Source organism: Rutidosis leptorrhynchoides, chromosome 7, assembly GCF_046630445.1.
Source record: "Rutidosis leptorrhynchoides isolate AG116_Rl617_1_P2 chromosome 7, CSIRO_AGI_Rlap_v1, whole genome shotgun sequence".
Lineage (NCBI taxonomy): Eukaryota > Viridiplantae > Streptophyta > Magnoliopsida > Asterales > Asteraceae > Rutidosis > Rutidosis leptorrhynchoides.
The window spans coordinates 245,619,716-245,630,532 of NC_092339.1; positions in this window are offsets into that span (position 1 = coordinate 245,619,716).

The window sequence follows — 10,817 nt, forward strand, 5'->3', positions numbered from 1 at the left end:
TAAGTTTACTACTAATGTGGTGGAATATAAACGGTTCTCCGGTAACGATAAAAGAGCACGCATATATTATCAAGGTTATAACAAGGTTGTTTTGGATGAAAAGTCGAAGTTGACTTGCTGGAGCTGTGCCAAAATTGGCTAATTTGGAAAGAGATTGCAAAAATTATTTTCGATAATAACAACACCAAGGAATTATAAGTTCGTGATAATGCTAAAAACGAACATATATTTCATAGCATTATTCCTCAAGAAAGACAAGCTTTTAGTTGCAATTGTTCTATTTAAAAGTGATATTCATTTAAATAATAAAAGGTGAAGTGTCATAACCCGTCCTTAACCATAAGAACGAGTTAGATAACGTATGATTTCATTGCGAGGTATTGACCTCTATATGCGACATATTTAAAAGAACAACTGCATTTATTTTACATTACAAACCATAACTCTTATTTTAATACAAGCTTTAGACAATAAAAAGATGATTATCGTTTAGCGATAATCTTAGACTTACAAACTTTACATGTGATGATAACAATACGATTTCTAGCATATTTTACATTACAATTCCTCGGATATGCAGTTTTGTTTTTGACACAAATATGCATACACAAGATCTTGCTTAAATTCAACATGTTGCAGCAGAAGCTTCTAATTATCACCTGAGAATGAACATGCTTAAAACGTCAACATAAAGTTGGTGAGATATAGGTTTAATGCCGGCAGCAATATATATATATAGACCACAAGATTTCATATATAAACATTTTAATAAAAATATTCTAAGTGGTTGAGCACTTGGTAACCATACTTAACATTTAATCACGTCGCATATTCCCTTTATTATGAAATCTTACTACACCGTACCAAGTGTAGTCACGAAACGAAGTACTGTGCAACCGTTGAATACTGGTCGTCCAGTCCGGTTGGGGTTGTCAGGCTCGATAGATCTACCAACAGGATTCCGTTTACAATACCGCTGTAAATAGTAGTTACCAAGCTATGGGGAAGTATGCCAGTGGTACAACTCAACGTAGAATATATTTTTCAGTTACTTGTGTCCATATCGTAAAACATAAAATACATGTATTCTCATCCCGAAATATTTAGAGTTTAAAAGTGGGACTATATACTCATTTTTGCCTTGGAGATATATATATTTTGACTTGGTCTCCGGTTGATATAACGAACCTATCCATATATAATATATCAATATATTTTCATTTTAAACAATCGTCACGTATATATACTTATAATACTTTTAATGTCTTCTTAGTCCGTAGTTAGCAATTCAATTTTAATGGTTCATATTTAGATGTTCAATAAATAAATAAAACCCCCATCGAAATAAATAAAACCCCCATCGTATTTGTATTGGTCGTGATTAATCTTGACCCATGGTACCTATATTGTCAAAAAGACGTATTGCGTACAATCATGGGATCTTATGATTAATCTTCTCGTATTGTTTATGGGTTATCCTGAAATATATAAAATTAAATTATTAGTACATATATATATAATATCATGTTATTTTAGAAAGATGTGATTTATTTAATTTTTCTCCAATTATTTTCGTGGCTAAACTAGTTTTGGATATCCGATCTTGTTTTAGTCATAGTTTCTTCGTTACAACTCCGTTTTCGTTGGTTCAACTTGCCACTTCCTTGGATCGAGTCCTTATTTAAGAATATGAACTGTAAAAACTTTAGTTTGTATTCGAAATCACAGGTCATAGGTCAAACTTTGGTGAAACTTATGAAGTTGATCATTTTCCATCATGTAAACAACCTTAAATGATTATTTTTCTAAAAATACTTATACTTTGATTTAAATCATGAAATTTTTATGTGTTAACATATTCATAGTAAATATCAATTTTCCAGAAAATAAGCCTCCAATTCAAAGTTCAAGATGGTTTTTAATTATCCAACCCAAAACAGCCCCCGGTTGTACTCCGACGACGTAAATTCAGTTTTTAAGGTGTTCTTTGAAAAACCAAGTTTTACCTTGTTAAGTTAGCATATCCTTATGATATATTACAGGTCTTGAAGTATTTTAAAAGTTAAGTTAGAAGGATCTATTTAGTTTGCAAACAAGTTTGAAAACATTCAAACTATGTTCTTGTTGTTAAAATTTTATACCATAAAATAAGATAACTATATATATATGAATCGAATAAGGTTATGAACAAAGTTACTACCTCAAGTTACTTGGACAAGATTGCTGTAAAAGAGGAGTAAAAACCTAGAACTAAAAGAGTGATGGAGTTGGATGAAAGATTGGAAGCAACTTAAGACATAAACTTGAAATGAAAGTTGTATTTTTGTAGTGTTTTTGTTTGATCTTGTTATGGTGGTGTTTAAGGTGATTCTTGAGAGGATTTTTGCTGGAGTTCTTAGAGATACATGAAGCTTGTAAGTATGTGTTCCTAACTAGAGAAGTAATGTGGTAAAAATTGAAAATGGATGGAAGTATTTAAGGTGGTGGTGGCGTGATTTATGGTATACAAGGACAAGTTCACATGTTGTAATCTTGTGTAATTAGTCATACAATCATACAAAAGTAATTACCTTATACATAAGGCATGAACAAGAGAGTTACCTTATACATAAGGCATGAACAAGGGCTGGTTGGTGGTGATTTGATGTATATATACCAATAGTAAATACGTATAGAAGCTAGGTATGATACGAGTACATATACTCTAAATATATGTATAGAAATCTTGTGAAAACGGAACGAGGATTCAAATATAGTTATCTTTTGTGAATATACTTATATTGTTTTATGTATTTAAGTCCTTAAAAAGTGATTAAATATATTACATATACGATATATGTATAAACATTATAGGTTATAAGTATTTATATCAAAAAAACGTTACTTAAAGTTATCGTTTTGAAAACTTAAGTTAGTAGTTTCAAAATATACTTATAACTTATTGTTATTAATACAAAATGAGATATTAAAACATCCTTAGATCATGTTAAATATGTATATATACATATATATACACAAACGTATAATTATCATATGTTATATAGTTCGTGATATCATCGGTCAAACTAGACGGTCAAACGTTGTGTAAATCTCTTTTCAAAAACCTAAGTCTCAACAATTTGGGTTGCTTATCATGTTGGTAAGGTTTAATTTATGTAAATATTAATCTTATAAGTATAGATCGATCGAAAAAATCCGGGTCATTACAGTACCTACCCGTTAAATAAATTTCGTCTCGAAATTTTAAAATCGTACCTATTTTGCGTCATCGGGAAACAAATGCGGGTATTTTTGTTTCATTTGATCCTCTCGCTCCCAAGTAAACTCGGGACCTCTTCGTGCATTCCAACGAACTTTAACGATCGGTATGTTGCTCTGCTTGAGCCGTTTAACTTCACGGTCCATGATCTCGATTGGTTCTTCTATGAATTGTAGTTTCTCGTCAACTTGAATTTCTTCAAGAGGAATGGTGAGGTCTTCCTTTGCAAGACACTTTTTAAGGTTCGAGACGTGAAATGTATTATGTACTCCGGGCCTACATATGTGTTCGATAATTTTGAACGGGCCTACATACCTTGGGTTTAGTTTACCGCTTTTTCCAAAACGTATTACACCTTTCCAAGGTGACACCTTTAGCATAACCATGTCACCGATCTGAAACTCTAATGGTTTCCTTCGGACATCGGCGTAGCTCTTTTGGCGACTACGGGCCGTTCTCAATCTCTCCTTGATTTGTACTATCTTTTCAGTAGTTTCATATATGATCTCGGGACCAGTTAATTGTCGATCTCCTACTTCATTCCAACAGATAGGAGATCTACACTTCCTTCCATACAGTGCTTCGAATGATGCAGCTTTAATGCTCGCATGATAACTATTATTATACGAGAATTCTGCTAACGGTAAATACTTATCCCATCCGTTTCCAAAATCGATCACACATGCCCTGAGCATGTTTTCAAGAGTCTGAATTGTTCTTTCACTCTGCCCGTCAGTTTGCGGATGATATGCGGTGCTCATATCTAAACGAGTTCCTAGTGCCTCCTGTAGTGATTGCCAGAACTTTGAGGTAAATCTACTATCACGATCAGATATAATGGAAATAGGTATTCCATGCCTTGAAACTATTTCCTTTATATATAATAGTAATAATTTCTCCATTCTATCCGTTTCCTTTATAGGCAAGAAATGTGCAGACTTGGTGAGACGATCAACAATCACCCAAATGGTGTCGTATCCCCAGGCAGTCTTTGGTAACTTCGTGATGAAATCCATGGTAATACCGTCCCATTTCCATTCTGGGATTTCTGGTTGTTGAAGTAACCCTGACGGCTTCTGGTGTTCTGCTTTGACTTTGGAACAAGTTAAACATTCCCCAACATATGTTGCAACGTCTGTCTTTAAATTAGGCCACCAATAATGCGTCTTCAGATCTTGATACATCTTTCCAACTCCAGGATGTATCGAGTATCTTGTCTTATGTGCCTCGTTCAATATCAACTTCCTTAATCCACCCAACTTCGGTACCCAAATACGATTTGCAAAATATCGAGTTCCATCTTCCAGTATAACGAGTTGCTTCTCATACTTCTTCATTATTTCATTTCCTATATTTTCTTTAGTAAGTGCTTCTCGTTGAGCCTCTTTGATTTGTGAGTTGAGATTCATGCGAATTTTTATGTTCATCGCTCGAACTCGAATTGGTTCTCGTTCCTTTCTGCTTAAAGCATCGGCCACCACGTTCGCCTTCCCTGGATGATAACGAATTTCACAATCATAGTCGTTTATCAGCTCGACCCACCTACGTTGCCTCATGTTCAACTGTTTCTGATCAAAAATATGTTGAAGACTTTTATGATCAGTAAACACAGTGCATCTAACCCCATATAAGTAGTGTCTCCATATCTTCAACGCAAACACGACTGCTCCCAGTTCTAGATCATGCGTCGTATAATTCCGCTCATGAATCTTCAATTGTCGGGATGCGTATGCAATAACTTTCTTTCGTTGCATAAGAACACAACCAAAACCTTGTCGCGAAGCGTCACAATATATTTCAAAATCATCGTTCCCTTTAGGTAACGATAAAATAGGCGCCGTAGTTAACTTCTTCCTTAGTAATTGAAATGCGTTCTCCTGCTCTCAGGTCCATTCGTATTTCTTCCCTTTTTGCGTTAACGCTGTCAACGGCTTAGCTATTCGAGAAAAATCTTGAATAAACCTTCTATAATAACCGGCTAAACCCAAAAATTGGCGTATCTGCATTGGTGTTTTAGGAGTCTCCCATTTTTCAATGGCCTCAATTTTAGCTGGATCAACCTGAATTCCTTTGCTACTAACAACGTGACCAAGAAATTGCACTTCTTTCAACCAGAAAGCACACTTAGAAAATTTAGCGTATAGCTGTTCTTTTCTCAACAACTCTAATATTAACCTTAAATGCTACTCATGCTCTTGCTCACTCTTGGAATAGATAAGAATGTCATCAATGAAAACAATAACAAACTTATCTAAATATGGACTACAAACTCGATTCATGAGGTCCATGAATACAGCTGGCGCATTCGTCAATCCAAACGGCATGACCAAAAATTCGTAATGACCGTAACATGTCCGAAAAGCAGTTTTTGGTATATCTTCTTCTTTGACGCGTAATTGATGATAGCCCGATCTTAGGTCAATTTTCGAGTACACACATGATCCTTGCAGTTGATCAAATAAGTCATCAATTCTCGGTAATGGATACCGATTTTTGATAGTTTACTTATTTAATTCACGATAATCAATACACATCCTAAAAGATCCATCTTTCTTTTTAACAAATAGAATCGGAGCTCCCCACGGTGAAGTACTTGGTCGTATGAATCCACGATCCAGTAATTCTTTTAACTGACTCTGAAGTTCTTTTAACTCGGACGGTGCAAGTCTATATGGAGCACGGGCAACTGGTGCAGCTCCTGGTACTAAATCTATTTGAAATTCTACAGATCTAAATGGAGGTAATCCCGGCAACTCTTCCGGAAAAACTTCAGGAAAATCTCTTGCCACAGGCACGTCGTTGATGCACTTCTCTTTTTCTTTCTTTTCGACTTTATTAACATGTGCTAGAATAGCATAACATCCCTTTTCTAAACACTTCTTGGCTTTCAAACAGCTAATGAGTTTTAGCTTTGAGTTACCCTTCTCTCCATAAATCATCACCAGCATTTTATCCTTACAAGGAATGCGAATTGTCTTCTTGGCACACACAACTTCAGCTCCTACTTTGGACATCCAGTCCATGCCGACTATTACATCAAAACTTCCTAATTCTACGGGTATCAAGTCAATTTTAAACGTTTCTCCGGCTAAATTTATTTTACAATCACGACAAATTTTATCGGCTTTAATTAGTTTACCATTAGCTAACTCAATCATGTACTTAGCATCCAGAGGTAATGATGAACAATTCAATTTAGTGTAAAAATTCCTACACACGTAACTTCTATCGGCACCAGTATCAAATATAATAGATGCTGATAAGTTATTAATGGTAAACTTACCCGTAACAAGCTCCGGGTCTTCACATGCCTCTCTAGCATTAATAATAAATGCTCTCCCACGTGCAGGTCCGATATTCTTCTCAGGATTCGGGCACTGACTCTTATAGTGACCTTGTTTTCCACACCCATAACAAGTAATGGTAGCCAAAGCAGTTCTATTTGCATTGGTGGCAGGAGTCTTGGTACCATTTGTATTTGTAACGAGAGCCCTACAATCTTCAGCAAGATGACCCTTTCGATTACATTTGTTGCATACCACATTACAGTAGCCAGAGTGATGTTTGTGGAATCGGTTACATAAAGTATTTTGTCCTTTGTAACCAAAGCTTAAACCACTACCCGCACCTTGCGTGATTTCTTGTTTCTTAAAAGATTGTTGTTGGTTACCTCGACCATAATTTCCATTCCACTTTCTTTTGTTACCTGATACCTTCACATCAGTATTGGATACTTTCTTATCCATGATGACCTGATCCATTAGCTCGTTTGCCATGGTTATATCTTCATGAATTGTCTTAGGTTTCGATGCTGTAACATTTGCCTTGACCTTTTTGGGCAAACCATCTTTGTACATTTCAATCTTCCGTTCTTCGGTTGGAACCAATTCAGGACATAGCAAAACTAATTCCATGAATCGCTGATTGTAGTTGGTGATTTCAGTACCAACAACCTTCAGGCTTCGTAATTCATCTTCCAACTTCCTAACCTCGTTCCTTGGACAATACTCGTTGATTAACATTATTTTGAATTCTTCCCATGGGGTATCATAAGCTACATCTCCTCCTACAGCCTTCACATAATTTTTCCACCACGTGAGTGCACTATCTTGTAAAGTGCACGATGCATACTTGGTCATGTCCTTTTCAACACAACCACTGATTTTAAACACAGTCTCCATCTTTTCTATCCACCGGGTTAAACCGATCGGTCCTTCTGTTCCACTGAATGATGAGGGCTTGCAAGCTTGAAAATTTTTGTAGGTGCATCATACACGAGGATTTGGGTTAACTGCAGCAGCTCTTGCAGCCTCGACCCATAACATTCTGTCGTTCACTCGCTGGTTGATGAATTCCTCGACTTCTTGTTCCGTCATTCGATTCAATCGCGCCATATTCTTCTGTAAGAATGAAAAGAAAATAATTATTCACATGGAATATTATAGATGTAGTGTATATTTACAGTACATTATAGCTTATTAATAATATGAACCAGGTATTATTATAAAAGCCTTTTCTTCTTATTAGCGTTTTATAATTATATCTAGGGTAGTACCTACCCGTTAATGTCCATACTTAATAGCTTAGTACAGAACCAATTACTACCATCTAAATAATACTTAACCAGGGAAAATTATTGCATTTCATACTTCACTATTTTACATATGCTTATCTTACATCGAACATTAAGCAGACCACACTAATAATATTATACAAAACATTATATGATCCCATGGTTTAATACGGCAATGCATCGTTTGGTCTATTTTCTAGGACGTTTAGGTTCAAAGAATCGCTTAACGCTTATCCTGGCTATCTGCCTATATTTTGGCAGTGAGGCTGAAGAACTGGATGCCGGGATAGAACGAATAGGAATAGCGGGAATAGGGATGGTAGTGTCTAGTGGAGTTGGTGCCACATCATCCTCACTAAACTCGGGATTTGAATTTTCTAATTTATTAGCCTTTCGTTTCTTTCCTAGTTCGAACTTGTCTTTCGTAATTTCCTGTATTTCTTCCTCGGGTTCACTTTCCTCCTCGGGTTCACTTTCCTCCTCGGGTTCACTTTCCTCCTCGGGTTCACTTTCCGGGTTCTCTATAGTTGGTTCATCCGGAATTTGTGAGTCTTCCTCAAAGATATTATTTTCGTCATCGGATAGGTTAATGACTGGAACACCATCTGAAGATTCTGGTTCGGAGTCGCTGAATGTGATAACAAGTTTTGAGCCCGACATCTATCACACAACAACTAACCCATTAGTACTACATAATATTTACATATAAATTTTAACCAACAATGATAAGCAATGGTTTTTAAATCAGACTCGGTCAAAGTCCAGACTTACTAATGTATCCTAACGACTTATCAGTTAGACACACTAATGCAAACCTGGTTCGCTAAGACCACCGCTCTGATACCACATGTCATAACCCGTCCTTAACCATAAGAACGAGTTAGATAATGTATGATTTCATTGCGAGGTATTGACCTCTATATGCGACATTTTTAAAAGAACAACTGCATTTATTTTACATTACAAACCATAACTCTTATTTTAATACAAGCTTTAGACAATAAAAAGATGATTATCGTTTAGCAATAATCTTATACTTACAAACTTTACATGTTATGATAACAATACGATTTCTAGCATATTTTACATTACAATTCCTCGGATATGCAGTTTTGTTTTTGACACAAATATGCATACACAAGATCTTGCTTAAATTCAACATGTTGCAGCGGAAGCTTCTAATTATCACCTGAGAATGAACATGCTTAAAACATCAACATAAAGTTGGTGAGATATAGGTTTAATGCCGGCAGCAATATATATATATAGACCACAAGATTTCATATATAAACATTTTAATAAAAATATTCTAAGTGGTTGAGCACTTGGTAACCATACTTAACATTTAATCACGTCGCATATTCCCTTTATTATGAAATCTTACTACACCGTACCAAGTGTAGTCACGAAACGAAGTACTGTGCAACCGTTGAATACTGGTCGTCCAGTCCGGTTGGGGTTGTCAGGCCCGATAGATCTATCAACAGGATTCGCGTTTACAATACCGCTATAAATAGTAGTTACCAAGCTACAGGGAAGTATGCCAGTGGTACAACTCAACGTAGAATATATTTTTCAGTTACTTGTGTCCATATCGTAAAACATAAAATACATGTATTCTCATCCCGAAATATTTAGAGTTTAAAAGTGGGACTATATACTCACTTTTGCCTTGGAGATATATATATTTTGACTTGGTCTCTGGTTGATATCACGAACCTATCCATATATAATATATCAATATATTTTCATTTTAAACAATCGTCACGTATATATACTTATAATACTTTTAATGTCTTCTTAGTCCGTAGTTAGCAATTCAATTTTAATGGTTCATATTTAGATGTTCAATAAATAAATAAAACCCCCATCGAAATAAATAAAACCCCCATCGAAATAAATAAAACCCCCATCGTATTTGTATTGGTCGGGATTAATCTTGACCCATGGTACCTATATTGTCAAGAAGACGTATTGCGTACAATCATGGGATCTTATGATTATTCTTCTCGTATTGTTTATGGGTGATCCTGAAATATATAAAATTAAATTATGAGTACATATATATAAAATATCATGTTATTTTAGAAAGATGTGATTTATTTAATTTTTCTCCAATTATTTTCGTGGCTAAACTAGTTTTGGATATCCGATCTTGTTTTAGTCATAGTTTCTTCGTTACAACTCCGTTTTCGTTGGTTCAACTTGCCACTTCCTTGGATCGAGTCCTTATTTAAGAATATGAACTGTAAAAACTTTAGTTTGTATTCGAAATCACAGGTCATAGGTCAAACTTTGGTGAAACTTATGAAGTTGATCATTTTCCATCATGTAAACAACCTTAAATGATTATTTTTCTAAAAATACTTATACTTTGAGTTAAATCATGAAATTTTTATGTGTTAACATATTCATAGTAAATATCAATTTTCCAGAAAATAAGTCTCCAATTCAAAGTTCAAGATGGTTTTTAATTATCCAACCCAAAACAGCCCCCGGTTGTACTCCGACGACGTAAATTCAGTTTTTAAGGTGTTCTTTGAAAAACCAATTTTTACCTTGTTAAGTTAGCATATCCTTATGATATATTACAGGTCTAGAAGTATTTTAAAAGTTAAGTTAGAAGGATCTATTTAGTTTGCAAACAAGTTTGAAAACATTCAAACTATGTTCTTGTTGTTAAAATTTTATACCATAAAATAAGATAACTATATATATATGAATCGAATAAGGTTATGAACAAAGTTACTACCTAAAGTTACTTGGACAAGATTGCTGTAAAAGAGGAGTAAAAACCTAGAACCAAAAGAGTGATGGAGTTGGATGAAAGATTGGAAGCAACTTAAGACATAAACTTGAAATGAAAGTTGTATTTTTGTAGTGTTTTTGTTTGATCTTGTTATGGTGGTGTTTAAGGTGATTCTTGAGAGGATTTTTGCTGGAGTTCTTAGAGATACATGAAGCTAGTAAGTATGTGTTCCTAAC